The following is a 25,963-nucleotide window of genomic DNA, read 5'->3' on the forward strand; positions in this document are numbered from 1 at the left end:
TCAACCACTGGTACCCCCCCCCCCCCTTCCATGATGCCAGTGACTACTTTGCCTGGTATGAAAATCAATGAGATACCTCGAAAGTTGTTGCAATCCTTCCTGTTCCCTTGCTTATAGATAGGTGTAATTACAGCTTTTATCCAATCTGAAGGTTCCTTACCAACACTCCATGCTAATCTTATTACTCTATGAAGCCATTTCATCCCTGCCTTCCCATTATATTTCACAAATTCGGGTCTAATTTCATCTATTCCTGCTGCTCTATGACAATGGAGTTTATTCGCCATCCTTTCCACTTCAAGCGTAATTTCAGCAACATTATTTTCTTCCTCCCAATGAGCTTGGTTGTTCGCGACACCACCAGGAAGATTTCCTTTTACGTTGAGAAGATTTTCAAAATATTCCCTCCACCTGTCCAGTGATTCCCTGAGATGTATTATGCGTTTACCTGAATTACCCAAAACGTTGGTCATTTCTTTTTTCCCTTCATTTTTAAGATTCTTTATTACTGTCCAGAAACGTTTGCCTGCTGCTTGAGCTAGCCTTTCCAGGTTATTACCAAAATCTTCCCACGACTTCTTTTTTGGATTCAACAACTACTTGTTTCGCTCTGTTTCTTTCATGTACGTACAAATCACTGTCTGCCTCGGCCCTTTTTTTGGAGCCATTTCTGATAAGCCTCCTTTTTACGCTTACAGGCTGCTCTCACTTCATCATTTCACCAAGATGTTCGCTTTTTTCCGTCTCTACGCACAGTCGTTCCTAGACATTCCCTTGCTGTTTCTACTACAGCATCCCAGTATGCAACTCATTCTCTTTCTATATCCTGAACCTGCTTACTGTCCATTGTACGTAACTTCTCACTAATCATATCCATGTACTTCTGTCTAATTTCCTTGTCCTGGGGATTTTCTACCCTATTCGTTTGCAGACAGATTTCACTTTCTCTATTCTATGCCTAGAGATACTTAGTTCAATACAGATCAGATAGTGGTCTGTATCATAGAAAAATCCCCGCAAAACCCGTACATTCCTAACAGACTTCCTGCATTCGAAGTCGGTTAGGATATAGTCTGTTATAGATCTAGCACCCCCTAGCCTCCCAGTTGTAGCGGTGAATAGCCTTATGCTTGAAGAATGTATTCGTAACTGCTAAACACACATTAGCATAGAAGTCCAGCACACGCTTACCATTCCCATTAGCTTTCATATCTACCCCACATTTACCAATCACCCTCTCGTATCCTTCAGTTCTATTTCCAACTATCGCATTGAAATCACCCATTAGCACTAGGCCTATCATATCCTCGCTGTTGACCCTGACTATGATGTCACATAATGCTTCATAAAACTTGTCAACTTCATCCTCATCTGCAACCTCACATGGTGAATACACTGAGACAATTCTCGTCCTAATTCCTCGAACTGCCAAATCTTCCCACATCATTCGCTCATTTACGTGCCTAACAGAAACAATGTTGCGTGCAATAGTATTCCTGGTAAACAGTCCTACTCCATAGTCCGCCCTTCACTTTTTAACACCCGTCAAATACACTTTATAATCTCCTATCACCTCCTCGTTATCTCCCCTTAACCGAATATCACTTACTACTAGTATATCCAGATGCAACCTCTTCGCTGACACAGCCAGTTCTACTTTCTTTCTTCCATAAGCCCCATTAATATCGATAGCTCCCCATCGAATTCCATTTCGTTCGCCAAGTTGTTTCCAACGAGTCCCTCACCTGTCAAATGGGAGTGGGACTCCATTACTCCCTTAGGTCCGAGGCTTGCTTAAAATGTTCTGAGCTCGGTAAATTCATGAAGCAGGATGCTACCCTACTTACACATAGTCCAAGTGAGGATGTCTCCTTTAAACGGTTAGGGTCTACCGGTGGATTGTATATTCCTAGCCGCCTGAGCACATGGAGGGCCACGACTCAGAAAATGTTCGGGATGCCCACTCCCGTTCCATAGCAACTGGTGTCCCGACTCTCAGTCACTTACCAGGCCACTCAGCCGTTGCCCATGGTTCACGATCTAGGACGTTACTACAGTAACCAACACCATGAACTATAATAGAATAATAACTGTAGAATAATAACTGTAAGAAATTATCAGCTTCACATACAAGACGAACCAAAGTGAAAAAAGGATAAAATAACTCTTACTTTCTTTCTTGAGCATAATGGTTCAAATAACCAAGGTTTAACTTTAGGCAGGATATTCATATCACAGGTCCGTTGTCAGAGAAATTGAACCTCTATGTACCTCAAGTAATATCTTGGGATATTTTTCATCATCATTCTCTCCAACATTAGGCTCTGTGGGCTATTGCGTTCTCTTGCTGTCCCTCACGGGACGTGTGCCACATAGTACATAGTGAAGAATTTGCGGCACTTTGTCAAAAAATATTTGATCCGAGTTAATCCGTCTCAGACTATTTGTTTCGAGGAGAACTTCGTAACCACGTGTTTGTCCGGAGTTCCATTAGCACGGAGTACAAAACTCTATAGGCCACGAACCTGCTACGCAGGCGTAGCAGGGGGAGAGGTGATACTCCCACGTGGCGCGTCCCAGGTGGCGGATAGGGGGATCCTAACCGGCTTGACGGCGGACTTGAGGGAAGTAAAATACCTCTCGCGGACCAAACACACTACCCCCTGCGGGTGGGGGACGCACATGTAGAATACACCCGCGGTATCCCCTGCCTGTCGTAAGAGGCAACTACAAGGGGCGACCAAGGGATGATTGAATTAGAACCTTAAACCTACTCTTGATTCGTACCATCATGCGGGGAATACCATGGGTTGCATGTACTTCCGAGTAGCATCACTAAATTGGTACGAAATAGGTTTGTGATTAGTTGCAGTAAAAAGCCTGGCCTGGTGATTTCCAGTACCCGTGCGTTTTACCCATGTGAGCAACACCGCGGGTCTGGGCGTAGCCTGTGAGTTGTACCGCTATATGAGCGGCACCGTGGGTCTGCGGGCCTGTGATTGGTAACCACTATGTGAGGAACACCACGGGAATACCGGCGCCCGTGACTAGTACACCTAGGTGAGGAACCTTACCGGTTAGCGTTGGCTATGAGTGGCGTCATTGTGTGAGCAATACCATAGGTCTGCGTTCCCCGTACGAATTGCAATACTTGTGAGTAGTACCATCTTGTGTGGCCCACCGTGAGTCTTCGCTACTTTTGATCAGTACCCCAAAATGACAAACACCATGGTTCTACTTTACTCGCGACATGTACCATTCTGTGGGCCCTTAGACGTGAATTTAGCACCCCTTCAGAAATCAAGCATCATTTTGCTTTATAAATGGTCCCTTGGTCAGTAGTACTCTAATTAACTACCTTCTTTTTGAGTCTGATCCACGTTTTTTTGTTTGTTTGTTTTTTGTTTTTTGGAGGGTTCATGTCCATCCATTCATTCTTCATGACATTTTTTATTTTATTTTGGTCAGTGGATGAATTTGAATTTTTTGTTATTTCATTTCGTACCATTAGGGGCCGATGACCTCGATGTTAGGCCTCTTTAAACAACAAGCATCATCATCATCAAACTCTATAGGAGATAATAACGGTGAGTACTTTATTTTTTATATTATGCAATATTACAAAAGTCCAGAAAACCTCCCACCCAACGACCTCAGATAACGCAAACGTTTTCCGTTGTTTTAGTATTTATCATACTAACTGACACGGCACTCGATCCAATGATACACTTCTATGTATTTCCTTCTGGTATTTTATGGAGAAGAAGAGTTCTCCCATCGAACAATCCAGCTGGAAATCTTGGCATCCGCACTGTGTAGTTTGTCGAGACATTAATGGAAGGAAGGGTGTGACTTCCTCGTTGGTCCACCTTTCAACTGAGATTTTGATCGTGAGTAGCTGTCCTATAACTCGTTCATTACATTTCCATAGGAACAATTTTACGCTGATGACTGAGATGACTCCAGTGACCCAACACATACAATTCTGCGTGTGACACTGGATCTAGTTGATGACAACTGTTCGTCCACTACACCTGGAATGTTTCCTTGATATCTCGTCCACCATCGTGTGTATTGCTTGATATAAAAGCTAGAGATGGAGCAGAATGGGTGTCTACTCTTCAGTACGCTTGGTTTTCCTCTGTGTATGTACTCTAAAGCACTGTTAGACCTCCGCCTTGCATTTTGCGCACTGTGTCTGACTGAAATAAAATAGCCAGCCAGCAAGCCTACTCCGTGGAAAGAGTTGTTTGAGGGAGTTCATTATAGCGATTTCATAATCCGTAGAAATATAATTTTGTGATCAATTTATCCCTAAAAATATTTCTAACTTCATCAACTAAGGTTTGAAAATGTCCTTATACGTACTCATTCCTTTGTGTTTCGTATGAATCAGCACTAACAAATATATTAACGTGGCATATTAATATAAATTGGATAAAATTGCCACATCATATGTGGAACGATTCTCAAGTTACCATCACATATCGAATAACTACGTTAAACTAACTTTCGGAGTTTTCCGCGAGAGTGAAACCAACTCATTTCGATTCTTGAACGAATTTCAGAATCCTTTGGATTCCAGTCTCATCAAATCGAAATTTGAGGTATACTGTTAATTTTAAAAAATGTCTGGGATTCATTGGGAAATGCTGTGCTATTGCACGTTGAGAATATTTTTGTGCAAAGGTTTCAGAAAAATTTCACTTGATATACTCGTAACATGCCGATTTATTATAAAGTATGTGCAGCCTCCTTTATTACGGTCATTTCCTCTTGATATTTCTGCCAATCAGGAGCACGCTTATAATAGGTTGACTTGAGTACGTATACAACGGTGACTGAAAGAGGTACAGTATGTCACTTTCCTATTCATACACAACGCATTTCGTTATAAAGAGTTCTATGTGCCTGTATATCTATGGAAATCATTGATTTATAGTTGTGTGTCGTGAATGTAATAACAAGACGTAAACACTCAATGCACGACTTTTTGTTAGTGCAAATAATTTGTGTTAACACAAATAAAAACTGCATACATTCCAAACCTTCAAGTCACTTTGTTATTCATACACTAGTATAGATGGCGTCATACGTACTGTAAGTAGGTGTGGTGTGAGGAGAGGTGTTGCTGGTTGTGTTCGTCTTAGACCTGTGTGAGTGCTGGTAGAAATGGGCAAGGGTAATGAGCTGAAACAGACAATTGTCAGTCTAGCACTTATAAGGTACACCATATGAACAATAGGAGTCGTGGTGAAAAAAAGTCATGCCAATGTCCAATATGTTGTGAATAAGTTGAAGTACGAAGGGTCGGTGAAGAATGTGCCAATAAAACCTAAACAAAAGAAACTAAGCCTACAAGCAGAAAGATTTATTGTGAGGCAAGTGATATCCAACCCTCGCATAAGTACTCCTAAGCTGCGGGCAGTGGTTGAAGCTGTACTGGGAAGAAAATATGTATTCAGAAGGTCCTGCGAATTTTACATCGACACGGTTACCATGGCCGTGTACCAAGGAATAGGCCCTATGTCAGTAAGAAGAACCATGCTGCAAGACTGCTCTTTGCGAAAGAACACGTAAACAAGGGCCAGCAGTTTTGGAACCATGTCATCTGGTTCGGTGAAACTAAAATCTACCTGTTTGTTTCCGGTGGTGCCCGTAGGGTGTGGAGAAAGACCAATACGGACAACGATGTGGCCAATACAATTCCCACAGTGAAACACAGAGGTGGATCGGTTATGATGTGGGGTGTATGTTGGCACAAGGTGTAGAGAATATTCAATTTATTGAAGGCACGATGGACAAAGTAGTGTACAATAATATTTTGAAGAACAATGTTAAACAAAATGCTGAATAACTGCGAATGCTACCGACCTACATGTTTCAACAGGAATAGGACCCCAAAAATACCAGTGCTCTGAACAAGGAGTGGTTAATTTGGAACATTCCAAAACAATTAAAAAAATACATCCCCAGTCTGCTGACTTAAAACCTATTGAAAATTTATGGGTGTTTTTAAAGTCTAGGGTTCACAGTAGAAGGGTTTCATCCAAAGATGAGTTAAAACGAGTGGTGACCCAAGAATGGTACAATATCAGCCATTAAACGTATGCGAGGCTAGTAAATTCCATGCAGCGTAGGTGTCAAGCTGTCATTAAAGCCAAGGGTTACTCCACAAAGTACTAGGATTGGTGCTATGGTTCATTTCATTCACATGTTTAGTTGAAGAACTCGCATCTGTATGAATAATTATGTGGCGTAGGAAAAGGTCATGTTTTTTATGTTCTCCAGTATTTTTTACTATATTTTGTTGTAAAATAGTATTTTTGTATGGTATTGTAAAGAAATCTGCCAGAAATAAATTTCTTAAATGACAATTACTATAACATCCATTTGAATGTCCAAAATATACTGCTCTTTTCACAATATGTGACTGTGTGAATAAGAAAGTTACATATTGTACGTTTGTTCCTACTTTCACAGCTCCACTTCAGTTTTCCTTTCTCCCACACGATAAATTGTCTAAAGAAAACAATTGTAAATGTGTTAAAGACGTCCATTTTCAGAGTTAGTGAGGTGCGTGCGACCACTGATTTTAAATATTAAGTTAACGCTCTGTTACCGAGAAAGAGGGACGAATTGTTAATGTGGTACGAATTATCGGGGACGAATTCCAAACCTGGGATGAACTGTCGCAATACCAATTGTTCGGGACAAATCATCGGGATACCCAAAGTGTGGAATCCGCCTTGGTTTTCTATACTTATGCATTCGACTGACATGCTGAAGGAATTCCTTTCAGTAAAGTTGTATGTAACATTTATGGAATATAATTTCAGTTCGTTTGTTATCTGTTCATTCATTTGATAATCTATGATTTATCTCATCTCAGCTGTACATCTCCTTCGCTCATCGCGTTTCCGAAAGGTCCAAGGATCGCTGTCAGGGTATGAGAAATGGTCTCGCCATGGTTTTATAGATCTTCAGTATTTTGTGCTTTTGTGCTTTTTCATGATTTGAATACCTGATTGACTACCATGAGTCCTCAATTTTAAACTAGTATTTTAATTTGCATATACGGCTCTTCTATACTAGGTCAATCTGCATCCCATGAGCTGACTAGTTCCAATATTGTGTCTCAAAGCAGATTTTATTTTTCATTGGTTCTGCCGCTTCGAGTGCCGTAACTTCTGTAATTTTTGGTTGAAATTTCCATGTCATTGTCGTACTATCAAGTGAAAATAGTTTAATGAGTACTGTAATTATATTTTTACTACTGGAAAAGAAAGTCTGATCTCATAATAGTGGAGCTCTCTCTCTCTTAATAGGAAACAACTTTGTTCTAGCTTATTCTGGTAATCTATACAAATTGGTATTGCGATAATTTATCCTTAATAACGCTCTAGTACGTGCATTTTTTAAATATTCGTAAGAATGAAATTTCTAGGTTAGGAATGGAAGTAAATACCTTTTTTAAATTTTGATTCTATATTTGAGCACTGGCGGTGTTGCAGGTGCCCTTCAATCTAGTAGCGATGCAGTCAAACTTTTCTGTAAAATATGTGTGGATTTTTGGCTATTATTTAAAGTTCACACCAAACTTTCAGCATCCATGCAGATAAGGAGAATCATTATAGATCTACTGTAGTGACTGTAGTGATGGACCAGTGAATTTAACATGCAAGCTTGTGCGTAATAATAACACCGTATATTCTCAACTGTCGATTGTAATGATTATTTTGATATCACACCACCTGGGTAATAATTGTGTTGGTATCGAAGTCAACGATCTCACTACCGATCATCATTACTCTCAGGCTTGTAGCATCTGTGTCAGGAATTCTATGTTGAATATTTGTAACGCCGGAATATGATTTAGCCGGGTCAGTACTCAATGTGTTCACTGGAAAGACGGGAACGATTTTGTGTACGTAAATTACGAATTTCCTCACCTTCAGAATGGAATATATGTCATGTTCCTGAGCTTTGCTTTAAACTTAACTCGGCAATACTTTGTTGAATGTGGACAAGAGTAAACGGCGTACCTCAACATTCTACGCTCCTTTTAACGTCTATATATCCACTGGTGTATGTATAAACTGCCTCTAATAACTTCAGCTACACCAGAGGTGATTAGGAAGAAGGGAGAAATTTATTCGGCAGCTACTTACTTATTAAGGTAACGTCACATTCAACGCTCTTAAGTGGTGCCTTTTCCTTTCCCAGCGCAATATGACTTAAGTAACTACTGTTAGAGGTGGCTGTTGGAGTTCCAGTATTTTTGGCGTATGCTTAAATATTTAATTAACATTAAATTGATATTTAATTGATTTAATTAAAGAAAGGTGATGGACGAGTTCTCCAAATATGAATTGAAATTATCATCATGTGGTAGCCAGTGACTGAGCAAGCCATCCATGTCCGCGTGACCCAGTCAGTGTGTACAATACCATATCTGTTCAAAAGGGGAAGAAAAATCTACATTGAGAGAGAGGGTACCGAAAATATGTTCTGGTGAGGTTCGAATTCATGAGAGATAATTGGGGACGAGTTCATCATACTTCATAGAAGAATGAATTCAACAACCCTGAATCTGAATTTACTAAACCGTTGAGCACTTTATAGAGAATCACATCAGTAAGGAAATCCATCCTTCGGAGTCTAGCTATTTTCAAATTCGTGTAGTACCCACTTCAACACAAAAACTATCATATATTTCTGTCAGCATATTTGCCCAGAAAGAAAACCACATTAGTATGTGAATCGGAGGATGAAATTGTATTAAAATATTTTCAGCAACGCGCTCGTAACCGTGAGAGACAAAACGAATTAACGTCAGGCTCTTTCTTAATCAGAATGGAAATGAACATCATTAAACCTACTCTTTCTTCCGGAACGATGGAATCTATTGCTAAAAGCTGCTGTAATTTCGTCTGAAAGGCAGAAAGACACAATGCGGAGCCGCACTCAAATAACTTTATCTCCTTAAGTCTCGGTTTTGTGCGAGGGAGAGCGAGAACTGAACTGAAAAGAAATTTTACAATTACCACAGAATTCATAATTTGCTGCGTCTGTAAATAAATATGAAATGCAATTATTGGTTCAAAACATTAATTCCTTTAAATAAATTAATAACGCTATCGAACTGACATCGTCTTTGTGCATTTTAAAGTCAGCTGAAGGTGGTGTGTACAATTTTTGTTGTGCATATACGTGTAGGAAAATGCCAACATTTAAGAATGATTTACAACATTTGCGTGTGACTTATTGGACAATAGCCTGGATTTACTGCGGATCTCTAAATATATTTCAATGAAGTGAGAAACCAATTTATTAAGGATTGTTCTTCAGCGAAGTCAGCAAAGCGCTATGTTGGTTAAGTCGTTCTGTTACAGTATTTCTGTACATGCTGTGTCACCACCTGCCATGAATCTTAAAGCATAATTGTGAAAGCCACTAAAATAGATATTCCATGTGGCCGAGAAGGAAGCGACTGGCATCCCGCTATTGTATTATTGAAAGTTTTAGACAAAACTGATGCATTTAAGAATTAATGACTTCAGCTTGGTATTTATCTGCAGTTCTGGAAGGGAAACTAGGCCGCTTTGACAACACGAAATGAAATGTATATTTGCTTCATCGCTAAATGAAATAAACGCAATAGCAGCGGACATACTCAATCTTTATACCACCCTGCAGTGTTAAGATTTTTGTAACACAGATCGGCGTACAGTGTTCCTAATTTCCAAGAAATTAAACACATGTTTGAATGAAACCCCTATGCTAAAATTCATATAAAAATACAGTAGGCAAAGCAAAAATGCAAAGTTATCTCCGCACAGGCCATGAAGTCCCTTGGAAGGATGGAAGGTAAAGGCTTCCACTCTCCGTAACCTCAGCACTTGATGGGGTAGAGTGGTTAGCTGTACGCCCGGCCGCCTTTGCCCCCAGGAATTAACCTGGTACTCATTTTTGGTGTAGGCTGAGTGAACCTCAGGGCCATGTGCCCCTCCGGAAATGGAAGTCTCGTTTCTTAAATTTTACGACTTCCTGACGGGGATTCGAACCCACGTCTTTCCGGGCGAACCGAGCACGCCTTTACCGCGTCGGCCAGGCAGCCCCTATGAAGTACAGTACCCGATCTTAATGGCTTTCCTCGTGTTATGGTGCTCATCGTAGCTAATGTAGACCTTAGCCAACTCTGTTTGAATATTCTGGAAACTCTGAAGAAGCTGAGCGGCCAGCGGCCAAGCAGATTCGAGCCTGCCAACCATCAGACGTTCACTTCATTCTCCCTCTCCCTTTGACAGTCTTAAGGCCTCTCTACACAGATGATGAACTGAAAATTAGTTAACTCGCATTATAAATATTAATCATGTTATTGGCTTTACACCCCACCAACTACTTTTACGGTTATCGGAGACGCCTGTGGAGAAATTGCAGTGTATAAACTCTACCTCATTTCTGTTTATTTAAAGTCCGTTTCTTTCCAAAGCATACTGCTTGATGACTTCTTTCTCGTGAATTACAGTAATATTTCCTGCTAATGGTACAATATCATGAGCAATGTGCACGTTGATTATTATTATTATTATTATTATTATTATTATTATTATTATTATTATTATTATTATTATTATTAATATTAACATTATTGTTCCGAGGTATCTGTGGAAAAGCAGAGGTGAAAGAAGGTGCCGGGGTGAATGGGTCTAAATATAAGGCCCGAGATATTAATTAAAATTGCATTAAAGGTTATATTTTCGAAAATAGCAAAACTTAACAATTTTCACATAGAATTTCAAAATTTAACAAATAACAAGAAGTCAACAAATAACCGACAATCAGGTACAAGACCAGGAAAGCCAAGATTTAGAGACAAATTAACAATCTGGGCTTCAAGCCCCACTTTTTACAATTTCTGAGCTCTCAGCTCACAACCACATATTGACCAAAGGGCAGAAAACCCCTAATAACATGGAGCACTTGCTCCCACCTAGCAATGTCAGGCCTCCTAGAGGCACATATCCAAGTACTTAAAAGAGCTGACCCGCTCTCAGTTTTCCAAGCCTATTAAAGGCAATACCAGGCTTTACACTAAATTGCCATCAAGGCACAATTTACACAAAATGAAACGGGGGTATCTTTTACCCAGCCTACTGGGCCTTAGCAGAAAAGAACAGGTTAAGTAAATGGCCAGAAACACCAAGTAGAATGGAGGCGTGTACTTGCACTCCTACATGAAACTTTTTAAAACCTAAGAGGCACTAGGCCGATGAAACAGGTGCTATTCCCAAACTATGGGGATGACTCGTATAAGAGAATTTTAAGACATTACAGAAAAGAAGAAAACCAGTTACAAAACGTAGTCACCTCAAACCAATATGAAGGAGGGCTCGAGAGGGTAATGCACTCTCTATCCCCGAATTGCAGTTACAGATTTAATGAAGTTTTTACATCAAACGGCAAAAAAATACATGTTGGAAAGATAGTTTCCATTGTAAAGGGATTCGGACCTTTCCCGAGGGTTAAACTGCTGAGATAGCAAGAAATAAAGATGTTAAACGGCCATTACTTTATTGAAGAGCTGCTGCCTGATGAAAGAGGCCCTTCCCGCCTCCTGCTACATGTCCATACACTAGGTTGGAAGTTGATAAAGTGGCCGAGAGACAAGAAAATCAGCAGTTGTCATACCCTCGGGGAAAATTCGAGACCTTTCATGAATAAAACAGCCACGCCCACTCAATTTTATTGGTCAGTGTAGACAGTACACTCAAAATCGAAGAAGAAAGACATGATTGGTCAAAATTTAATTACAGAAATTCTGGATTGGCTCAATTCAAAACTGGCGGAAAGAAAAGATTAATATTGCCTGCCCACAAATGAATGAACGAAATTTAGTAAAGAGAAAACCTATGAATACAAAATGTCTTCAAAAAGGTTCCTTCACTTCGCACCAGGATGCATGATCATAGTTTTTCAGTAGAGACATCTATAAGAGAATGTCCACACTTCTTCATCAATGGAAAACGAAACAAGTTGAAATCCACACAGTGACATCTTCAGAGGAAAGGTTTAAGTAGATCCAGTTTCTAAAGTTCAGAGTTTCTCCTGTAGAGGAGGATTTATTGGCGCAAAATTTAAAACTGTGGCGTAGGGGTGTACCGCCCGGTACAATTATTAGGCCTATTATTATTATTATTATTATTATTATTATTATTATTATACAGATCACGTATAATTAATTAAGTTCCGAATTTGGTATGAAGATCATAGATTTCATTACCTACTGCAGATGGTGAATATAATTCCTGAACAAATTATAGTGACACAGCTTCTGATAAACTGTTTTAAGAAGTGCTTGAGGATGAATTTTACTACTTTTGAGGTGTTCTGATAATTTATGACCAGGTCATTTCGAGAATGGGGATTCAGGTCAAAGGTGATGTAACGTTTGTTCCATACCACAGACACGGATAAAAGGCCTACGAATATCAGTTCAAAATCTCTAATTATAAGATCGCAGTTTTCATTTACTTGATAACTGCTGTGTTACATCGTGATCGGGATTTAACAATTTCCACTGCAGTCTAGCTTGAATTCTCCGGAAGAATGTGCCCCTAGCTAAAGGGTTTTGGTGGCTGCTGTTCCTAGAGATTTCCAGACATTCTTATAGGCCTGTGATCTTCTCGTTCCTTTCTGATGTATGATTTGAGTCATTTATTATAATCTAGCTGGTGTACCGTACTACGCTACGGAATTCTACATTGTATACAGAATTCTAGATTAAGTCATATACACGTTGTAAAAAAGATTTTGTTAAATTGCATCATAACGTAGGTATTCAAAAATTAAATTTTAGGCACCTTCCCGCAAACTACCATTTTGTCCAGCGTGAATGAAGTTATTTGTAGCCTAGACTGATGTGCTTTATTCCCCGACTTTACATATCAATTTTCATTTAATTCTTTTCACGCTTTTCCTTGTGGTTCGGCATTGATATGGACTTAGCAACATAAGTGCAAATTCTTGAATATCTTTGTTATCATAGCCAGTACGGTAAAAATGTATAAGACTTAAAATATCGGAAATTTAATCCTATATAACTTTAGTTATGTAGTGTTGGTCGATAGCACCACTAACGGATTTTTGTGAATTACATTTCAGGATTTCCCTTAAACTACCATTTCATTTAGCGTGAATAAAATTATTCATAGCCTGGATTTTAGTGCCTCATTTTCCGACTTTACATGCCGATTTTCATCAAATTCTCTTCAGCCATTTTCCCGTGATACATACATCAGACAGAGATGACGAAACATTAAAAAATGTATTTCCTTCTTACTGAGGACATGACAGAGAGAGAAATACCATTAATTGTAAATTCTGAGAAACATACATACAAAACATTTATTCTATATGTAGGCCTATAGATTTATGGAAGGCCTGTGGACGTTTCAGGCTACCTGTTTCCTCCCCACCGTCATGACCAGGAACTCGTTTTAAGCATATATGCTACCTTTCGTTCAATATCCATGTTCTTACGTTAGCTGCAGTAGAACGAGGTTGTATTTGTTTCCTATAGTTCTTGAGTCAGTACTACTGCTTTTCTTAATCCACATCACTGGACATTGTATGGCACACAGTTTTGTCTGGAATAAAGAACAAAGGGAAGAGAGGTAGATCATTTATTTTCACTGTAGGTTCGAAGTAGGTGCATTATTACACAGTGAAGAAAAGACGTAATATATCCCCTTCTAATCTTTCACCTAGGTCTACTGCTAAAGTCAAATTTCTTAACACAATTACGTTTAGAGCGGCGCAGCGAATATGATATAAAATCAGCAATTTTAAAACGAAAGCGTTATCAACAGGGACGAAATTTAGGATGACTGAATGCCAGGTAGATAATACAGAGGTAGAAGGAGTGGATAAGTTCAAGTAGGCCTATTTAGGAGGTATTCTCCCAGGATGTTAGTATATTAAATTACATTAAATGAAGATCCAGCAACGCAAATGGAGTGAGCTCAAAGTTGCGATCTACGGTACTTAGTCATAAAGAAATCAGCTCACGGGCTAAACTACCTTTATATTGATCTGTTTTCTGTTCTTTACTATACGGGAGTGAAAACTTTGTAGGCTCAGGAAATCTTGCTCATAAGTTAAAATTTACAGACTTGAAATCAGTGACAATGATGGTTGTTGGAACATGTACGAACAATTGCAGACGGGTAATCGGAATGAGGAGATAAGGGTGAAGTTAAAGAATGAGCTCACTGGAGGATGTCATGCTGACAGACCAGTTTCGGTGGTGGGGGCAAGTTAGGCGAATGGAGGGTAGGTTACCTTCGAGAACTAATTGATTCAAAACATGGAGGTTAAGAGAGAGGGGGTAGGGGGGCTCAGTTTTTTATTTAGTGATAAGTGACTTGAAACTAAACGAAGCCATGGAGCTAACTGCAAATAAATTATTGTACAGATGCGTAGTTTATTGAGAGGGGCTTCAAGATACAACGCAGAAAGACGTTGCATTCTATACTGAAGGTTTTTGTGTGTATGTATGTATGTATGTATGTATGTATGTATGTATGTATGTATGTATGTATGTATGTGAGGATGGAATCTCGTCGTTATAGAAACAGTAGTTTATGTTAATAATCGAATGTTACAACGCCTCTGCCCCACCCATTGAAAACCACTCATGTGTATCTAGCGATGTCCTTGCATTGATTGGTGGACTACCCTTACCCTTTGTTTATATTCCGTGGATAAAAGATGCAGTCTAATGCGGTCTAGGTAACTATTAGGTCAAGTTAAAACAATTTAACGGGCTGGAAACATTAACAAATATTCAGAATTATTCATATACAGTATCTTAAATGAATTACATGTCCAGTGGTTTGCTAGAAAATGAGTTGAAAGTGATTACTTCAGTCCCGTCGATGTGGTGTAGAATACTTATTTTTTGTGTCTAATTGCGTTTCACTGGGGCGAAATCGGTTTAAACAATATGCTATAAAATTAAACACATGATTTGGAAAGGTTTTATTATTTTTAAGGCTATAAAATTATGTAATTTAAATACATTTCATTGAATGTAGTTATATTAAAATTTAACTGTATGTTTGGAACGCTTAGATGTCAGAGAAATGGTAATAAAATTAATTTAATGAAATATCATTTAATCTTAATTAAATGTATATAACTAATACGGCGACTATTATTTTTACTGTGGTGCTGTACATTGGAAGGGGAGGGAATACCTTCAGAATACTGTTTGACAGACTTCTTCAGGACAGTCGGTTCAACCACTCATGTTAAATGTTTCTTTGCTCTTCCCCTTTTATTTCACACTTAAGGTTAACGTTTGTCCGTAGATTAGTGTTCATGTGCCAGAAATTACTTCAAACTGATAAGACACTAGCTCGTAAGGGAATGGAAGTTTCTGTCAACATTAGATAAAAGAAAACAATACTAGAAATTACATAACATTATCAAATAGGGAGCGCGGCTGGGCAAAGGTCAAACTCGCTCACTAACACGCAGCTCGCACACATACAAGTGAAAGCGATTAGAACCGGCCGGACTCTCGCCACATTAGTCACGTAGTGGACTGCAATTGATCAAACCCAGTTTTGTTTTATTTGACGTTTTATTTTAAATTGCTTAATATACATCAATTCTACACATCATTACATGAGAAATGATACCAAACAATACATAATCTACAGAAATGGAACCTTTCACATTAAAACTGTCTTCTCTCTACACGTTTGCTATAATCACCGCATTTTCTTAATTTTTGTTAAAATTTATTACGAATTATATTAAATGTAAAACTTATAAATGCAAATTTTCAATATTTTACTAAACTTACAGTGTTGTCTGTTTTTATTACTGTATTTGCAAATTTTTAAGTATGAATTTTAAATTTTTATTCGGATTTTACCCGAAATTGGCAATTTCAATAAATTATAAATTGTTTATCATCATATTTCTTGTGTTCGTGTGTAGAATTGACTGCATTAAACTTTTTAAGAGAAAAGGTCAGATAAAATAAATCAATCTTTGGTCATTGAAGCCCACTTGGTGACTAACAGGGTGAGGGTCCAGCCAGTCCTAATGCCCTGGGCTTGTGGGTGTGCCCGAGCTGTGTGTTAGTGAGTGGGCCTGACTCTTGCCCATCCACATTCCCTATTTGACAGTAGTATAGACGCATCGACCCAATTTCATGTTCTGGACTGTATGTTTTCTTTGTGAAGCTGTATTATATCTGAGACTCTCTATCGTAACTGTCTGCAACGTGTCGGCCATTGTAACGGTTTAAAGCAACTTTATCATATGAAATATTAAGTCAGATTATAAGCGGTTCAGATTCTCACGATGGGCCCTTTAAACAACAAGCATCATCATCATAATCATTCTCACGATTGACGAACAGTACAACTCTTGTGATCTGCCGGGGTCAAGTTACAATGCTTGAAAGACCTGGCCCCAGACAGTGGTAAAATCTGCTCTGTTGTGTTCAGTTCAGTGTGTAAACCTGTCATTACTATCAATGCCTCCATAGCACGGATTGAATAATTCATACACTGTGATGGACCAAGTGTGGCAAGTGCCATTAGTTATCAGAATACTGTATGTGTGGTTCGAAGATATCACAATAATAAAAAGAACTTTAACCAACTTCCCTGCTCCCCGCCGTTAGTTTTCAGATGGAGGCTGCCCCACTCGGACTGCTAAAAACCTCTAGCTCACGCGTCATGCAGACGCCCATCCAAGGCCCGCCTTGCGACAGAAAATACACTCAAATATCAGTCTCAAGGATCGGAGACTGTAGGTGAGTGTTTACTATTCCTCCTCTCTTTAATGCACAGGATTATTCGGTGATATTAACAACGACTGGACGCAGGAAATAATTTTAAAATACCAAGTCGTATTTCCGTTAATATTCGTCGGATGATCAATTTGCATTGCGGATAAGGTAGGAAATTTTAATTTCTACAACTGCTGTCATGAAGAATGTATCAACTGAATCAATTTTCAGGGAGATACATGAGAATTAATGTAAAGACTTTACCCTAAAGTTCTATTTTAACCAAAGTGTATAACATTTATAGTCTACATTGTAATTTCTCATCCCCTGACCCAAAATACAGATTTTCTTTCAATTCTGCTCAGCAGTGTTCCCTTGATGCTCATACTTACGTACATTAAAACACACAGATATGACGGAAATTGTACAATGGCTTTTCATTCATACTGTTAAACTTGACAACGGCAGGCCTCAGGAAATTCAGGACGTGAAGGACAAACGATTTCTTTTTAAAATTTCACCAATCACCAGACAAAACTATTATTTCGGTAGCTGTATTACAATGGTGTCCATTTCGACGATCATATTGCAATGTATTCCTTACCTTAGTTTTTAACTTTATCATACAACTCTTCAAACCCTTACTAGTAATTCTACCGACATTGTCATGGCAAAAACAACTCTTACCATCTAAACCTAATATTAGCTCCCCCATTTCGGTTTTCTTTATCCACTACAGTTATTCAGACTTCACACACGTGGTGTGTGATACGTCTTAGTGCTTTGGCGCAAACCTTAAACCTAGGTAGATGCTGTTCGATTTTCTCTGAACACCTGTGAGAATTGGAAAGTTGAAAATATTATCCCAACGGATTAGATTTCCAAACATACGGTGTTCCTGTGGCTATTGATTCAATATTGATCGTCAATGTAAAATTCCAAACTGACGTTATAATTACAATCTCCCATCATTCCACACGTAGAATTTCAATATTCACCTCCATCTCCACTTGGTTACCTGTATAGGAGGAGGCTAGCTTTTAAGCAGTCGACAAAAGAGGCTAGAATCAGATGCATGTCCTCGGTCAGGGCCTCTTAAACGTCCAAAATCTCACCCGTCCAAACCGAGGCGCAGAGATTCTGTGCATCGTGCATCGGTCCAACTCGGATCGGTTCAGCCCAGCGTTTCTTCTCGGGGCGACTCGGCTAAGCTCGGCTAGACTCGGTTCAACTCTGTTCGCATGGAGGAGCGCTGTGGAGCAAGTGATGAAGAGGGAGGCAGGTGGAGTCAGTGAGACAGGTGTAGGGAAAGAGCGATACAGCGCTATTGCTCAAAATCGAAGAGTGGGGCTCTGCACTCTGGTCAACCTAGCCTAGTCATAGTTTGCACCTTGCGCCGCGCAATGCACCAGTGCATGCACCTTGAGAGGTCCTGCCTTAGTAGAATTGTAGTTCTTCTTTCCTACTCTGTATTGGGCTGAGTGGGTGAGACAGTAAGAGCATTGGCCTCCTGGTCCGAAGTTGGCGGGCTCAATCACGAGTCAGTTCGATGGTATTTGAAGGTGCTCAAATACGACAGCCCCGTGTCGGTAGATTTACTGGCACGTAAAAGAACTCCTGCGGGACTAAATTCCGGCACCTCGGCGTCTCTGAAGACCTTAAAAGTGGTTAGTGGGACATAAAGCAAATAGCATTATTATTATTATTACATACCTACTCAGTTTTACTGCAGTATGAATACAACCGACGTTGAGCATATGAGTAATAGTAAAAAGCTGTTCCAGAATGACTCTTCTGAACCCACTGAAAAGACTGCTGTACCTTGTTGAGAGCCATTTGTTAGTTTGGCTTCTCAACTGATACTCTCCGATGTAGTTAGGACGTCTGCTTCATGACGAGACACAAATCTATCCACTGCGGCAAGATTTACGATTTATTCTATTCATATGTAGATATTTATTTCTCAATTTCCGTAAGGAAATATCAACAAAGTTTGGTATAGAATGAGTGAGTTAGTTAAAATTTAATACTGCACATTACCTCAGAGAACTGTTGCGTTTGAGCCAGAGCTCTAGAGAAAAGTTTCCGGTAGAAAATTAGTTAATTCATCTGCAGATGTGAGCGAGCGGTCAGGCTGGCCGGAGTTTTCAGGAAACTCTGCTGGAAACTGACCAAAATATATATTGTAACGGAAGTCCACGGTTATATTCAAGGAGATAGTAACCCAGTGCTAAGTCAAAAGACGGGAAATATTGATAACTTTTTCCGCTTGCACATTGGTTTGTTTAAATAAGCAGGTATAGGTTTCCACGTTGTGGGCTTTTCAAGCTGATGCGGTAAGGTGAGCGTGGTTTTCAGATATCTTAGTTTCATCCATAAGCCACATACATTACCCCTTATATCCCAACATTTACATATTTTCATACAATAGATGCATTTTAGTGGGAGTAGCTCTTATCACCTTCTCACCGAGCGAGTTGGCGGTTCAGTTAGGGTTGCGCAGCTGTGAGCTTGCATTCGGGAGATGCTGTGGTCGATTCCCACCATCGACAGCTCTAAAATTGGTTTTCGGTTGTTTTCCATTTTCACGCGATGCAAATGCTGGAGGTGTACCTTAATTAAGGCCGCGGCCCCTTCCTTCCTTCCTGTGCAGTTCTAACCATTTCCTACCCTTACGTCGCCGAAAACCTTCTGTGCGTGAGTGCGACGTTCAACCAATAGAAAAAATGTTCGTCAGAACCAATTGTAGACTGTCTGTCTCACAACCTCAATATTATGGATTGAAACTAATTTTTTGGTAAGGCGGAAATTAGTCCGTTCGGCACTCTGTGTGTACAATGTCAGCATGTAAAAGATGTCCAGCGAAAATGTTCAGTATTTACCCGAATTTCTTTTTTATTAAAACTCAGCCATGGATTGTACAGCAGTTTTCCAAGTCTTATACAATCAGGTGATGTAAACTGGAACGGAAAAATGAACATTAGACGCAGCCTAAGTGGTATGTAATCAACATACCTACTCACGGTAGCCAAGATCATACGATATTATTATTATTATTATTATTATTATTATTATTATTATTATTATTATTATTATTATTATTATTATTATTATTATTATTATTATTATTATCATCATCATCTTATCGTTCAATGACCCCTGAACTGCAGTACGTTTTAAGACAGATCAAGTTTCGAAATGTTATCGTGAAGGAGATCCGTGGTGTTCCCAAAGCCACTGACAAGTAGTTGTCAACCATATTGCTCCCAAAATGCGGCCAACCTCAGTCGAGATCGAACACCGAACTTGGGCAAGGGAAGAACGACGACTAACCGATTGCGCCACTCAGGTAGACAAGTTATATTGCTAACAAGATCTCGACAAGTCCTCCAAAAATCGCGATATCTACATCATATACAAGTAATTTATTTAAAAAAATGTTTGTGTCCATTTATTACTAATTCTGAATACATTTTTCATTTACTTTTCAGTTCGATAGAAGATATGATAATAAATACTGTAGCCTTTGCCCTACAACACAGGAAGAGTACAGATACTGTTTCTACCGACGACCAAGATACAAGAGAAGAAGTGTATTTTCTGCGATGATAGCACCTTCTTCCAGAGACACTTAACGTGCTACAATATATAGTGCTGTGCATTTCGTCCGTCCAAATGGATGTGCGTAATATATGACTGAGATCTGGAGCACAAATCCTCCCTGGGTGTGAAAGTGTGACGGTAACTCCTGTGATACAGGTGCTAATTTCCTGAAAAGTAATTCCCTGTAGGCAGAGTGTGCTAAGCGAAACGATGTTTCTTATAGAACGTCGCATTCGTAATCGTTGAAGGATACTATAGGAGTAATTATCATCTTATACGAAGCTCTGAAGTAAACGTAGTCCAAGTCAGTATGAATATTTCTGGTATAAACCCTTACAATCTCAGAATTACTCACATTGTTTACAAGTATCACCATGAATAATTTTGAAGCCACAGAGCTCGATAGCGGCAGTCACTTAAGTGCGGCCAGTATCGAGTATTCGGGAGATAGTAGGTTCGAACCCCACTTTCGGCAGCCCTGAAAATGGATTTCCGTTGTTTCCCATTTTTACACCAGGCAAATGCTGGGGCTGTACCTTAATTAAGGTCACGGCCGCTTCCTTCCCAATCCTAGCCCTTTTCTGTCCCACCGTCGCCATAAGACCTATCTGTGTCGGTGCGAAGTAAAGCAACTAGCAAAAAAAATGAAGCCGATGATGTAGATATTAATCACTCGAAACATCAAAAAATGCATCCACCATCGTCATCATCATCATTATCATCTCTGAGATATTCTGAGCAGTATTTACTAAGAAAACTGACAAAAACAGGCTACAGAATTCTGGAACTTGCCCTACCTTAGATATGCTGTTTAGATCTTACTGTTCCCAATTTCAAAACCTGTTCAGAGATATCACATTTTAAATGTATATTCATAAATCTTGTTTATTTGAAAATAATAAGCTACAGCAATCATCATCATCATCATCAAATATGATGTGTTTGTAAATACAATTTCAGCATCATTCGGAATTATTATACACAGTTCAAAAAATTAGGGGAACATATTTGAACGTATGGCATGCTCCACAAAACAATACCTCACACTCAGGTATATTACCTACTAAAACTTTATTCTTTACCGTTGAAGTATACAAAAGTACATCGATGGATTCGCGTCCATTTTCAGAACAGAAACAGAAATGTCCAAATAGGGGCAAAAACAAAGTGAGAACAGTCCTCCAGGGTGGATTTTTATAACAGTTGGAGAGCATCAGTATGGTGTATGTCCTCCACGAGCATTTACCATAGCTTGGCACCTACGTGGCGTGGTTCGTAAGGGTCGACGGAGGTCACGTTGCGGTATCATGTCCCATTCTTCAATGAGAGCCTGTTGGAGGTTTTGGAGAGTCTGCTGAAACAGAACGCCCACTAACACTTCTATCAAAGCTATCCCACACATGCTTGATGGGATTAAGGTCGGGACTCACTGCTGGATATTCCATCTCTTGAATGTCCAGTTCTCGCAAGACAGCTCTGGTGACGCGAGCTACATGAGCCATGACATTGTCATGCACGAGTACGAATCCAGGGCCAACACTGTATGCAGCAACCAACACATGCTGTAGCAGTATCTTCTCGATGTACCCCGCAGCGGTAGGATTACCACGGACGACGACAAGATCCGTACGGCCATCAATACTGATGACACCCCACAACATCACAGAACCTTGTCGAAATCGGTCGCCTTCCTGGACAACAGTTGGCATGTACTACTCACCACGACGTCTCCATACACATTGACGTCCATCACGTTGTGTCGGGGGAAATCTGTACTTGTCGGTGAAAAACACAGGTCTCCACTGGCAAAGTTGCTAGTTGACATGGGTACGGGTAAACAGAAGACGAGCTGCGCGATGTTGCTGCGTTAAACGGGGCACTCGAACAGGACGTCTGGGTCGTAAGGACACTTCTATTAACCTGTTCCTTACTGTCTGGTCAGACACCGTGACTCCAGTGACCCTCCTGAGGCCTTTTTGCAGTTCTCTGGCAGTTGCTGAACGACGCCGCAACGCACAGATCGTCAGATATCGGTCACCCTGTGGGGTTGTCATGCGACCACGACCTTGTCCAACCCTCCTTCTGAACTGGCCTGTCTCACTGTAGCGATTCCACAAGCGTTGAATAACTGACTGAGAGAGATTGAGATCCACAGCAACACGGCGAAAAGGCCATCCTTCCTGGATCAATGTGACGGCCCTTGCGACTTGAACCTCGTTAAGATGTCTCGTGGGATGTGTTGGTTTACGTACAACAAGCTGAAGTGACCGCATTAGTCTGCGTACCTCACAACGACACACGGACGCACCGCTTTTCGCCTTGTTTTGAGGGGTCACCGGACAGTTTAATGCATAGCTACGGCTACAGATAAAGTATGAATTCGATTTTACGTGCCCCGAGTAGCTAAGTTCTCAAGGTATGCTGTACGACCATTGGAACACCATCTACCAAATTAAAGTTCACGTACCAGACGTTACAAAACATGTTCTCCTAATTTTTTGAACTGTGTGCATTACAAAATCAGTTTTTGTAAAACGAAATATATACGGGTAATCGTGGATTATATTGCGGAAGAGCGTAAGTTAAATAATTGCAGCGTGACGAATGAAATGCGTAGTGTGTGGTGGCGCAGAAGATCGAGCAGTTACACTGGGAAATACTATGGAACAGTGCCCGCACGATCATAATACCTGCTTGCGCGAAAGGCGTTAAAAGATACATCACGACAACGAATCATATATCAAGTCGATCACTTAAGTTCTTCTCTTTTGATTTACATACTTATGATGTAGGGGTCATCACCCATATACACTCGCTGTATGCAGAAAATATATGTGATAATTTTTCGTTCTGGATATCTATACTTTTGTGTTATTTGTAAATTTAAGAAGGAACATGGCATGGAAATGGACATAGGCCTATATCATATTAAACATATAATTTCATAACTGATGTATAATCAGCTGAAGTATGGCTGGTGACGTTGGTGGTGGTGGCAAGTATGGTGGCGACACTGAACTCGTCAAATCTCATTTCAAATCATCAGGAGGAATCATCCTGTTATGTTGTCTGGTGTCAATGTTATTTATGACAAGCGAACAAATGTGCATTCGTGATTTTGTAAAGTGTATAGTTATGAAGCATCCGCTTGGTCGTCCTACTTTCGTGCGACTAGTTGCCTCTCCCACTGTTGGCTGTCAACAGAGAGAGTATACAGCTGATGTTACGGCCCATGCGCATTTGGTGCATGTTGTCTATCATATGCCTATGGCTATGTGACTCATTACAACGTTTAAATGACCGCTCAACGTTGAAACCATAGGAAAACCTAATTCAATCAGCTTTTGCAAACTGTCTTGGAATCAAACAAAAGTGACATGTCACGGGCATGAAAGAGGTATTGGCAGACACCTTCATTGTCTGATTGTCCGCGACATGTTCGTCCTAACTCCACAACAGCAGCAGCAGTAGCAGCTCAAAACCGCTTTGTTATGATAAGGGCCACGAGGAGTGCAATGCCTATCGGAAAATAACTCCGGGCTGATTTGGGACAGCATTTAGGGGGGCAAGTTTGCACCAGGCCCATGAGGAATCTTTTGCCCACGAAGGCCCTATGCGTAAGTAGGCCTCATCTTCATGTCCCCCTCCTTCACCGGCAAAGAGCTGTTCATCAGAGGTGTGTCCAAGCGCACCGTGAATGGGGTGTTGCAGAGTGGGCGTTTTGTTCTGTTCACGGACAAAACCAGGATCACCGGGTACCCAACAGTCGTCGCACAAGGGTCCGTAGGCCTAGGGAATCACGTGCGAGGCTGCAGAATGTTCAAGAAGTGCACGTATTCCGTGGAGGAGCAGCAGTCATATTTTGTGCTGGGATAATGCAGGGATGCTGGACCCTACTCGTGCTTCTCGACGGCAATGTGATGAGCGAGCTTTATATTCGTGAGGTGCTGTGACCAATTGGGCGTCCGTTCCAAGGAAACGTCGCTGACAAATTCATTGTTTTGTGCGAGGGTCACATCAAGAAGAGGTAATGAAATATTCCTCCAGGAGCCCGACATTGCCAGAATTGCCTATGATGTCAACGGACATGAATTGTATCGAACATGCATTAAAAATACTGCCGCGTGCTATGTTTCAGCGTCCACTCCCTCCCATGACCCACCATAAGGTTACCGAGACCAACTTCGAAGAGTAGGTTCGCCTGCCTCCAGATAATCTGGACAACTTGACCCATGGTTTTACACGGCGAGTAATATTCCAGCCGGATATCCACGGTGGCCACATTTCTTATTGAAACGTCAGAGTGAGGCGAAATTCAATAACATCTTTGTCCTTATTTAAAAGACCACACCTCCTTCCACGTGTCTTTTGTAATTTTCGTTTCAGACAAGATAAATCAGAAATCATTTGTTGACCTTAGATTATATTGTTACTGTAATTCATATTCTTTATGGCCTTTCTCGTCATTATTCGGGATGGACACCATTTTGAATTTGTCGTAGTTTTACGATCCGATGTCTTCCTTTGTGGAGTGATGTAATCACATTTGCATACACGTCTGACGTTTTGTAGTGTACTGTTTGTGTGTGACCAAGTGATGTTTGATACAAATACAAACACCCACACCACTGAGCGAGTTGGCCGTGCGGTTAGGGGCACACAGCTGTGAGCTTGCATTTGGAAGATCGTGGGTTCAAATACCACTGTCGTCAGCGCTGAAGATGGTTTTCCTTGGTTTCCCATCTCCATACCAGGTAAATGCTGGGGTTGTACCTTAAAGCCACGGCCGCATCCTTCCCAAGTATTTCCTACATCATTGCCGCCCTAAGATCTGTCTGTGTCAGTGGGACGTAAGAAAAGTTGTAAAAAAAATACTAAACCTGAGTCAGGAGAATTAACCAGACGTGGGCAAAATCCCTAACTCGGACGGGAAACGAACCCAGGTCCTCTGAATTAAAGGCCATGACTTTGACTATGATGCGATGAGCCGGAGAAATAATAACAACATCAATAATAATAATAATAATAATAAAAAATTATGATGGATATTCTATCACTTAAATATTTTTGCAATTTTGAGTGGAAATGGAGCGGGTGCGTATGGACATATATCGCGCTGTTTGTTACTTTATCAACTTTTAAAACTGTTTTAGGGAACGAAGAAAAGTATATTAGACTGCATATATAAAACAAGTTGCACAATAAAAGCATAATCCCAGCGCTCTCGAATATGCAGCTTAGTGCTTGTCGTTCCACATTTGTTTACTAATCTGTCATACATTAGCAATGAGGATTATAGTTACCCAGATTCGTGTTCAATATACGATAGCCAACAATTTTGTCGCAGTCTATCTGATCGTGGCCACAATACACTGGGCTACTTAAAAGTAATACAGACTCAGCACGCAGTGAAAGGCTAGGAAACAACAACATTTGGAAATATTTATTATTATTACGATTATCACGATTATAATTTATTTTATTACTCTCATTATCTTGGCTACATTCGTCTGGAGTAAGGTCATATTTCTGATCCATAGTTTT

The sequence above is a fragment of the Anabrus simplex genome, chromosome 2 (assembly GCF_040414725.1).
Source record: "Anabrus simplex isolate iqAnaSimp1 chromosome 2, ASM4041472v1, whole genome shotgun sequence".
Lineage (NCBI taxonomy): Eukaryota > Metazoa > Arthropoda > Insecta > Orthoptera > Tettigoniidae > Anabrus > Anabrus simplex.